Source organism: Nelumbo nucifera, chromosome 2 (assembly GCF_055504915.1).
Source record: "Nelumbo nucifera cultivar China Antique chromosome 2, China Antique-T2T, whole genome shotgun sequence".
NCBI lineage: Eukaryota > Viridiplantae > Streptophyta > Magnoliopsida > Proteales > Nelumbonaceae > Nelumbo > Nelumbo nucifera.
This window is the reverse complement of record NC_142650.1, coordinates 90,804,296-90,815,219: the sequence shown is the minus strand read 5'-3', so window position 1 is coordinate 90,815,219 and position 10,924 is coordinate 90,804,296. Positions and strand designations below refer to the sequence as shown.

General features: G+C 37.7%; 2 non-coding genes and 1 pseudogene across 2 annotated transcripts; all 3 read right to left on the bottom strand.

The window, feature by feature from the left end:
• Positions 1-434: 434 nt before the first annotated feature.
• Positions 435-507, bottom strand: TRNAF-GAA (transfer RNA phenylalanine (anticodon GAA)). Its single transcript has one exon. It is a non-coding gene; the product is annotated as a tRNA-Phe (tRNA).
• Positions 508-512: 5 nt separating this feature from the next.
• Positions 513-586, bottom strand: TRNAV-AAC (transfer RNA valine (anticodon AAC)). The gene has a single exon. It is a non-coding gene; the product is annotated as a tRNA-Val (tRNA).
• Positions 587-9,002: 8,416 nt separating this feature from the next.
• LOC148802494 (early nodulin-like protein 13 pseudogene) lies at positions 9,003-9,532 on the bottom strand (annotated as a pseudogene).
• Between the last annotated feature and the right edge of the window lie 1,392 nt (positions 9,533-10,924).

The window sequence follows — 10,924 nt, the reverse complement described above, 5'->3', positions numbered from 1 at the left end:
TATTATATTTCCTTTTTCCTATTCTAATAATATTTTTTTTACCTATTTGTTCACACTTTTTACTTTTCGTTGCTATATTTTCATTTTTATTATTTTTTAATCATTTCCTCTGAAGGAGCCCTATTTCTATCTTTTTGTTAAATATTTTTTTACCTTGTTAGGATTCATTGTGGAGTATTTGGACTTCATAAAATGGATCAATTCTTTTCTTTTGGATTAGAAATCACAAGGTTTTTTTAATAACGTAAGGGAAATCACAAGGCTTCTCCTTTGCTTGCCAACCAGTCCGCTGCAGCATTGCCCTTTGCTTGTCATCGTTTTGAGGGGCTTCAACTGAAACCGGGGAAACCAACGATGATTCGATGCTTCCGAGACTCTGCTATTTGCTGACCCGAAAACCAAATTGATCGAAAAGAATTTATAAAAGATGATGATGTGGTGAGCGTGGATCGAACACGCGACCTTCAGATCTTCAGTCTGACGCCTTCCCAACTGAGCTATCCCCGCAACAGTGGCGTCGCCCGGACTCGAACCGGAGACCTTCAGTTTGTTAGACTGACGTGATAACCAAATACACCACGACACCGTTATAAGGAACCCGATAGCCAACAACTAAAGTAGTATTGCATCAAGAAACAACCCGAACTAATGTTTTCAACCATTAACCATTAACCACAAACCATTTGTGCTTTTCATAGTTTTCAACAAACACGAACTAATGTTTGGGAAGGGTGAAGCGCAGTGGCAGCTTCTGGCTTTTAAAGGTGAGCCCCACATGGACAGGTAAATCGAATCTTCAGCTGAACTATACTCTCCCATAGAAGGGCTGTCCCCTTCAACCTCTTTGAATAGTTTATGGGGAGTGCAGAGTGCTTCAAATCAGCTGAACAGACTTAGTAGAATCCTCAGATGTACCAATATATTCCAAATTCAAACAGGTTGGGGTTAGAACTCAATAAAATAACATCCAAGATGGTGGATCATGCTTTATATGCTAATTTAAATTGTTATGGCAGTTTGGTCAGTCCATTTTTAGAACATCGAGAATCTTTTTTCCTGTGTGGATGTGTAACTATCAACTGACATTGTAGTTCTTCTAATTAAACAATGTTTTCGAATCGCCGTTGACTCGGGCGGTCACACCGTTCGGCCCGAGAAACGTCCAGGCAACCGGTTCCATTTTACCTAAAACCCGAAATCTGGTCAAAAACCATTGACCCGTTCAACGGTTCTTGACCATTTTTTTATTTTTTAATTTTTTTAATTTTGACATCAGAACGGACCATCCGTTCGAACCGGACGGTCGGACCATTGACCCGAAAACCGGTGCCCAAAATGGTTCCGTTTACGGGTCATTTTTTAAAACGTTGTAATTAGAGCCATTGTGCACTAAAGCTACGTTTGTTTTAAAGGAAAAAATAGGGAAGATCAGCGCACTCGGTTTTGCAACAATTTTTCCGACGCAACTGCACTATTAATGGATGACAATGGGGCAAATAAGTGCAAATTTTGCATCAAGTAAGAGTGTAAATTGTTAGACAATGTATGGCATTAACTCCAATCAGAATGATGTACATTATGATATTTAATGTAAATGAATAAAGTACATATTTGATTCATGTTGTTATGGTGTGTTTCTGTGTAATACCCTTAAACTGGACACATGAGACTTGTGTTAGTTTAGAATTTTCATAGCCGTTGGAGTGGCTTGTCTCAGCTGCCAAGGCTGACAGCGATGTCCTGCCAAGTTGGTTGGGGTGGCTTGTCTCAGTTGCTAGGGTGAGACCTGAGGTACATGCGGTGTGGGTTTTCTTGAAACCCTGAACCGGACTAGAATTCCAATATTGCCCTGGACCTTGGAGATAGATGGATAAAGCTGGAATGTTACACCTGACCCCTAGACTCGATTATGATACTACACTAGGTGTTGGATTGGGCTTTCTTTGATATGCCATTCGGTGAGATCCTTAGAGGGGGTCAAAACCCGGGTATGTTGGGACGGTCAGAGAATTCATCCGAGTGGGTGATCATAGTGATAGGATCAGCCCCTTTGTCGGACAAAGTGAATGGTCGGGGATGCACTCTCTCCGATGGAAACCAAAACTGCTGGTAGTCGATTTCAACCGTTGAAATTTGTTTTGCAAAATATATTTATATAGAGATATACATATATATAAATATATATATTATGGTTTCAAAATGTTTGCAAAAGGTTTTAATTCCCAGGATCCATATGAGTAGAGGTGCAACACTATTCCTTGTAGCCGAGGGAGACGTCCTCTCTTGTCGGGTAGTGTTTGATCATTATGGGCTGAGAGGTTAAGTGTAAGACTATTGAGGGTAATACTTGATGGGCTAATCTTGCATTTGCCCACAGTCCTTGCGATTTTATAAGGTGGCTTGACCCAAGGACCATTTAGTGTAAATGTTGGGCCCATTAAGAGCCAATGGTTATGGACTCGGGGGTTCACTGTCTCCTACGGTGAATTCGGCCAGGCCTTGTAACAGAGGCTGGGCTGAACCCAATGTGGCTGATGTGTAGATCAATGTTTAGGTCCCACGCCATACAAAGATAACCAACTGAGTAGCATTTAAGAGGCTAAGTGAGCAGATGGACTTAATGGGCCTAAAACCCAATTCAAACTGGCTTAATGAGATTAATTAAAAAGGGGTAGTTCTGGGATTTAGATCAATAGATAGGATAAGGGATTATCCCTATCCACTAAGAGAGTCCAGATCCAAATAAAGATTTGGATCGGGAAACTCCTAATTAGATTAGGAGGGTTGATCTTTATCTGCAGATAAGATAAGGGATTATCCTTATCTCTTAAAGAGAGTGTAGTCCAAATAGAAGATTTGGATTAGGAAAGTCCTAATGGGATTAGGAAAAACTCTCGTTAAGGCTATAAATTGGAGAACAGGGGCGAACCCTTAGGACACAACAAAAATCATACGAGTAGCTGTTGATTTCCGAGAAAGAGACAACATAGTTTGACTGCACCGTCTTCTTTTCTCCCGCTCTTGCCGCCATACCAGTTTGATCTTCACCTGTGGAAGCAATCAAAAAGAGTTTTTGATATTACCTTTTAGCGAGAAAAGGTAATCTGAAGTCGTGTTCACTATCCCTCCATCAGATTCTTGCTTTGAAGAATCCGGTTCTTGCTTTGAAGAACCATCCTGCTGATTCTGCTTTATCCTACCCTTGTGTCATCTTCATTGGAGGTTATTACTACTTCGTATCAGGTATATCCCTCCACTCCCTTTTGGTTTCAGATCTGTTCTGGTTTGGGTTCAAGATTGATCCTTGAAAATGTAGTTTTCTAAAAGAGGGAATGTGATTCCCACATGGGAGAGAGAAAATTTTTGAAATTTCACCCAACCTACCTGCGGGGTTTGGCCATCCATATGATGGATCTCTCATCCCTTCATAAATCATAATCACAAATAAATGGATACAACACTAAATTGGCTGCAAAATAAAGTTTTAAGTTCTTCCCTACTTATCGGTAGATTATGAAATCTTTAAGGGTTGAAGGCAATATATTACAGCATGTGTGTTGATTGAGCCCTAACAAATAAAAAATAATAAAAAAACTAGTATATAACCTACAAAATAATTTTTTAATTAACTTAATAATATCTTATGATATATCAAAAAGTAAAGAATATAAAAGTATTTCATAGCAACATGTACAAAAATTTGGTAGGTGATGCCATGCCTTGTCACTTGGGTACCACCTTAACAATTATGGGTTCAGATTTGCATTGCAAATAAATGCAGTTTAGGCTGAGTTTGGAAGGAGTACAAATGCAAATATGTAGAGTGCAAAACCTTATATTTTATATTGTTTTGTATGTATTTACATTGTACATATTTGCATTTGTACTGCTTCCAAACTAAGCCTTAAGGCTGCGTTTGAAAACGATGCAAATAAATGCAGCTTAAGACTATCATTTCTCCACCGCCGAACTCTTCAACCCAATGAAGGCTGTTAAGAACAATAAGTCAATAACGCCTCCTGGGGCCTGGTGGGCTAGTTCTTGAAAACATGAAAACACTAGGCACTAGCTTTCCAACTATTTCAATAGGATATAGCCAAATAGGGAGTTGTTGACCATCACCTCGTCTTGTTGAATTAGAACTTTAGTTTTATGTTTAGGCTGAATTTGGTAGAGGTGTAAATCTAAATTTACACCGAGGGATTATCACACCAATGGGTTCATGAGAGTGTAAAATGGGAGTCGGATGTTTGTCCCATTTAACACTCTTCTTGTTTGTAAATCATTGAGGTAAAAGTCCACTGCAATCGAGATATTGCAGTCCTTGCTAGTCGACCAAGAAACAAAGCACCGTGAGCGCCGATCCCTCTTGTGCCACCATTGGAGCAGGAGCCAAACACAACCTTAAGGTTCAATTTGAAAGGAGTACAAATACAAATTTGTAGAAAAGTAAAACCTTGTATTTTGTTTTATTTGTACTGTACATATTTGTATATTTGTACTTGTATTCATTCCTTTCCAAACTGAGCCCAAAAAGTTTCAGTTTTGTACAAAGAGGAAATGGTAGTGATAGCTATAATTATATAACCCTAGCAAGTGCGCTAGTTATTAGTATAAAGATATCATTCCCACGAGGTTAACAAAACAAATATTAGAACTATAGTCTTCCTTAATTATTTGGACAATCGAATTTCAGATCTAACACTAAGAACTATTGAAAATTAAGAATAGAAGAAAAAGAAATAAAAATAAGGGCAATCAATGACAAAACTTGCAACGATCTAATTAGAAGCGCTAGGACTGTTGGTCCACCTAACCATTCCAATGGATATCAATTTATTAGATTAACCCAGAGAATTTATTATTTTCATAAGCTGAAGTTTTTCCAAAATTATTTAATATTCCCTCTTAGGATATATCAAATCTACCTCTATCAAGTAACCCATCGATCTCTCGACTAGAGTTCTCGTGATAGAAATGCATTAAGTTCTATAAAAAACTTATATCATCAGATGAATCATGTATATATATCTCTATATACCATTCAATTCACACTATGAATTATTCAATCGATTATGTTAATTCCTCTCTCGATTCATTCACATAAACCAAATCAATTAAGAGGTGGTCAAGCTCTTAATCGCATTATACATAATAACTCATAGACAATATGAAAATAACAATCTTGGATAAATCAGAATAAAAATCAATTCATTGTCATGGTTAGGCTTCCCACAGTCCTAGTTACAAATAAATTAATTTATGATAAAGGAAATAAAACAAACAAGGGGTAAGAAAGAACTCATGATGTCGCCCTTGAAGCTGAGATTTTGTCTTCTCCTTGCCGCCACCTCCTCCTTGAAGCCTTCTTGCCTTGCTGATCTCCATCTTGAAGCTTTCTTGATTGTCTTCTTGATTGCTTCAGAGAGAGAGCTTGAATTCTTGATGCCAAAAGCTTTCTTGATTGAATTCTTGATTGCTTCAGAGAGAGAGAAGCTATTCTCTAATTAGGATTGTCACACTGACAACTTGACATGCAATCCGATTATTATTTGGATTTGGATATTAAAATTTGCATCTATTTGGTAATTGGAAACGATGTGGATTTGAGTCCTTACAATGCCATAAAATTTGAGCCCAGTTTATATAGTCCTAATAATACATATATCATTATCATTATCATCCATGCCATATACATACATATATATAGCATATCATAAAAATATTGCCAAAAGTTGGGTTGTTTTGGAATGCTTGATGCGTTTCTTATGCCCAAGCTAAAGTGGGTCTATCATTGATTTCTTTATCTATTTTTTATCCAATTCATAATACATGATATTATTATCACTTATTTTGCAGAAAAATATAGACACACATGAGAGAAAGAGCAAGAGTGGTATTTCTATACACCAAGGGATCGAAAATATCCAAAGGGGAATAGGCCAAAGTGTTCTACAACCAATGGACACTTGGAAAGCAAATGGTGCGAACAAAGAAATCAAGGATGGAAATGGAAAGAACATTAGTGTTAAGAAATCTTTGGTTTTTATAGAGAATTAAACCAAAGAGGAACAAAAAATCTAATTGGATCATGCATGAATACAAAATTAAAGAACGTCAAAGGGCTATAAATGATGAATTGGATCTCTTGAAGGTATGTAAATCTGGACTATGTCATACATTTACACCATATATGCCTAGTTTTTCAAATTAAAGAGTATTAAACAACTAAGTACAACAAATATAAAAACATGTGATTCTTTTTAATTAGATGAACCAACCCAGAATTTAACCAAATAACTTCAACAAGATGATGACTTCTGGCTATGACAATTACTTGACTCCACCAAACCCCTTTGATTAAAATAGATGGTGAATCGAACTCAAGCCTTTATTTGACATACACCTCATTTGACATAGGCAATGAGTTTAAACCAGTTCGAGCAATGCATTTCTAAGATCTTCCTCTAATAGGCATCTCATTTAACATAGGCAATAATTTTGTATCAGCTCGAACAATGCCCATACAGAGTTTTTTACCAACTTTAGTATACACTTCATTTGACATGGAAAATGCAAAGTGTAGTAAAACTGTGAAAAGAAATGATTCCCAACAAGGAAAGTGATCAAGTAAAAAATGACAATTAAGTTAAATCGAATCTATTGAGATTATACTTTTTAAATTTTTATCATATTTTGCATCTACCATGTTATTGGCATTCTCAAATTTTCAATATTGTCATCATTTTCATCATTTTACACAATATTTTTTTCCGCTATTGCACATAAATTTTTCCACCATTACATAATAATTTTTCCGCTATTGCACACGAGTTTTCCTCTATTGCATATGAAATTGTCTACTATTGCAAATGAGTTTTCCATCTTAGCACATGAATTTTCCGCCTCTAGTACAGAATAAATCAAGGTTTTCCATTATTGCACAATTATTCTTCTGCCATTACACATGAAGACTTTTCTTGTTGCATGAGTTTTTGTCGTTGCATAATAATATTTTGACTATTGAATATGAGTTTTCCACCATTGCATGTAAATTTTCCACTATTGCACACGAGTTTTTCCGCTCTCTAGCACACGAGTTTTTCAACCGCTGAAATTTGTTTTACAAAATATATTTATATAGAAATATACATATATATATATATAATTTTATATATATGTATATTATGGTTTCAAAATGTTTGCAAAATGTTTTAATTCCCGGGATCCATGTGAGTAGAGAGTGCAACATTGTTCCTTGCGGTCGAGGGAGAGGTCATCTCTTGTCGGGCAATGTTTGATCATTATGGACTGAGAGGTTAAGTGTAAGACTATTGAGGGTAATACCTGATGGGCTAATCTTGCATCTACCCACAGTCGTTTGGTTTTTATAAGGTGGCTTGTCACAAGGACCATTTAGTGTAAATGTTGGGCCCATTAAGAGCCAATGGTGATGGACTTAGGGGTTCTCTGTCTCCTATAATGAATTCCGCCGGGCCTTGTATCGGAAGCTGGACTGAACCCATGTGGCTGATATGTAGATCAATGTTTGGGTCCCACGCCATACAAGGATAACCAACTGGGCAGCGGTTAGGAGGCTAAGTGTGCATGGACTTAATGGGCCTAAACCCAATTCGAACTGGCTTAATGAGATTAATTAAAAAGGGGCGGTTCCGGGATTTAGATCAATAGGTAGGATAAGGGATTATCCCTATCCACTAAGAGAGTCCAGATTCAAATAAAGATTTGGATCGGGAAACTCCTAATTAGATTAGGAGGGATGATCTTTATCTGTAGATAAGATAAGGGATTATCCTTATCTCTTAAAGAGAGTGCAGATCCAAATACAAGATTTGGATTAGGAAAGTCCTAATGGGATTAGGAGAAACTCTCTTTAAGGCTATAAATTGGAGAGCAGGGCAAACCCTTAGGACACAACAAAAGTCATCCGAGTAGCTGTTGATTTCCAGAAAGAGACAATACGGTTTGACTGCCCTGTCTCCTTCTCTCCTGCTCTTGCCGCCATACCAGTTCGATCTCCACCTGTGGGAGCGATCAAGAAGAGTTCTTGATATTACCTTTTAGTAGAAAAGGTAATCTGAAGTCGTACTCACTATCCCTCCATCAGATTCTTGCTTGAAGAATTCGGTTCTTGTTGAAGAACCATCCTACGGATTCTGCTTCATCCCGCACCATGTCATCTTCGGTGGAAGCAGTCTTTGGATCTTTCCTTGGGCGTGAACTCCTTCATTAGATTTTATTACGATTTCGTATCAAGTATATCCCTCCACTCCCTTTTGGTTTCAAATCTGGTCTGGTTTGGGTTCAAGATTGATCTTTGAAAATGCAGTTTTCTAAAATAGGGAATGTGATTCGACATGGGAGAGAGAAATTTTTAAAATTTCACCCAACCTACCTGCATGGTTTGGCCATCCATATGATGAATCTCTCATCCCTTCATAAATCATAATCACAAATAAATGGATACAACACTAAATTGGCTGCAAAATAAAGTTTTAAGTTCTTCCCTACTTATCGGTAGATTTTGAAATCTTTAAGGGTTGAAGGCAATATATTACATCATGTGTGTTGATTGAGCCCTAACAAATCAAAAATATTAAAAAAAACTTGTGTATAACCTACAAACTAATTTTTTAATTAACTTAATAATATCTTATGATATACCAAAACTCTTCAACCCAACGAAGGCTGTTAAGAACAATAAGTCAATAACGCCTCCTAGGGTCTGGTGGGCTGGTTCCTAAAAACATGAAAACACTAGGCACTAGCTTTGCAACTATTTCAACAGGATATAGCCAAATAGGGAGTTGTTGACCATCACCTAGTCTTGTTGAATCAGAACTTTAGTTTTATGTTTAGGCTGAATTTGGTAGAGGTGTAAATATAAATTTACACCGAGGGATTATCACACCGATGGGTTCATGAGAGTGTAAAATGGGAGTCGGATGTTTGTCCCATTTAACACTCTTCTTGTTTGTAAATCATTGAGGTAAAAGTTCACTGCAACTGAGATATTGCAGTCCTTGCTGGTCGGCCAAGAAACAAAGCACCGTGAGCGCTGGTTCCTCTTGTGCCATCGCTAGAGCAGGAGCCAAATCTGATGAGCTAGACCCATGGTGTCTCGGTGACAACATGACCACAGTCATCTTCTCTCCCTTTTGGCAGTTCTCCTCAGTTCCGTTGATGAAGTAGAACGGCCCCGACCAGGCGAGCTCAACCTTGGTGTTCCCATCCTTGTAGGCAACGATCAGGCTCGGCGTGTTGCAAGCTGTGTACGCCTCCTTCGTCACTTGTAGAACCGAGTCCTTCTGGGTGTCGTACTTCCAAACTGCAGAAAAAGAGAAGACATGAAAAAAATCAAAAGAGAATCCAAATGAGGAAATGCCTCAAAAAGTTCTGATTTCAGATGGAGAGGATCACCGAGAGAGTCTCCGATTCTGAAACGAGTAGCTGCAGCCCACAGACTTAAGGATGTGGGCGACAACCCCTTTTCCAGGCTCAGCAGATTCATTTTCTTCTAGTAGTGGGCTTAGCGACGACCCCTTTTCTGCAACAAGCTCTCATCTTCAGATTTGAAACAAGGAAAAGGAGTAAGGAAACCCTAGAATTCGATAAGTTCTCCAATGAAGGGCTCGAGTTGTTTCTTCACGGTTGGGCTCATGACGGCGTGGTACTCGTTGAACATCGGGGTTTTGTTTCTTAACAAGTACCTCCTCAGCAACTATGGCTTCAAGGATCAAGGAGATCAAGGTAAAGACCATGCTCCCACCACCTCCTCCGCTGCGGCAACCATCAAAGCGGCGGTCATGGGGAAGGCAACCCACAAATGTTCTCGTCACCGCCTGTTTGTTCTCGTCGGAGGAAAAGAGAAGGAGAAAAGAGAGAGAGATAGATAGATAGATAGAGAGAGAGAGAGAGAGAGAAAAGAGAGAAGGAGAACCTTGTATTTTGGATTTGGAAGGACTACAAATACAAATTTGTAGAAAAGTAAAACCTTGTATTTTGTTTTATTTGTACTCTACATATTTATATATTTGTACTTGTATTCATTCCTTTCCAAACCGAGCCGGAAATGGTAGACAACGGCTTTGATGAGCCCCTTGTTTGGGGGACCAGAACTGCCCACGACAGCAACCTACAGAATGAGAAGCTATTCTCTAATTAGGGCTGTCACACTGACAATTTGACATGCAATCCGATTATTATTTGGATTTGGATATTAAAATTTGCATCTATTTGGTAATTGGAAATGATGAGGATTTTATCCAATTCATAATAGATGATATTATTATCACTTATTTTGCAGAAAAAATATAGACACACAGGAGAGAAAGAGCAAGAGTGGTATTTCTATACACCAAGGGATCGAAAATATCCGAAGGGGAATAGGCCAAAGTGTTCTGCAACCAATGGATACTGGAAAGCAACTGGTGCAAACAAAGAAATCAAGGATGGAAATGGAAAGAACATTAGCATTAAGAAATCTTTGGTTTTTACGGAGGATTAACCCAAAGAGGAACAAAATCTAATTGGATCATGCATGAATACAAAATTAAAGAACATCAAAGGGCTATAAATGATGAATTGGATCTCATGAAGGTATGTAAATCTGGACTATGTCATGCATTTACACCATATATGCCTAGTTTTTCAAATTAAAGAGTGTTAAACAACTAAGTACAACAAATATAAAGACATGTGATTTTTTTTAATCGGATAAACCAAGCCAGAAATTAACCAAATAACTTCGACTCATTAGAGGTTCATATTTAAGTATATGGGTTTTCTTTTATAATAAAGTTAGATGACTCAGATTGGTAAAATTTAGGAAATTAAAATTTCAGCTACTCAACTAGACTCAATTCAGCATGATTTGTAATATATATTTTGATAGGTTTTAGGC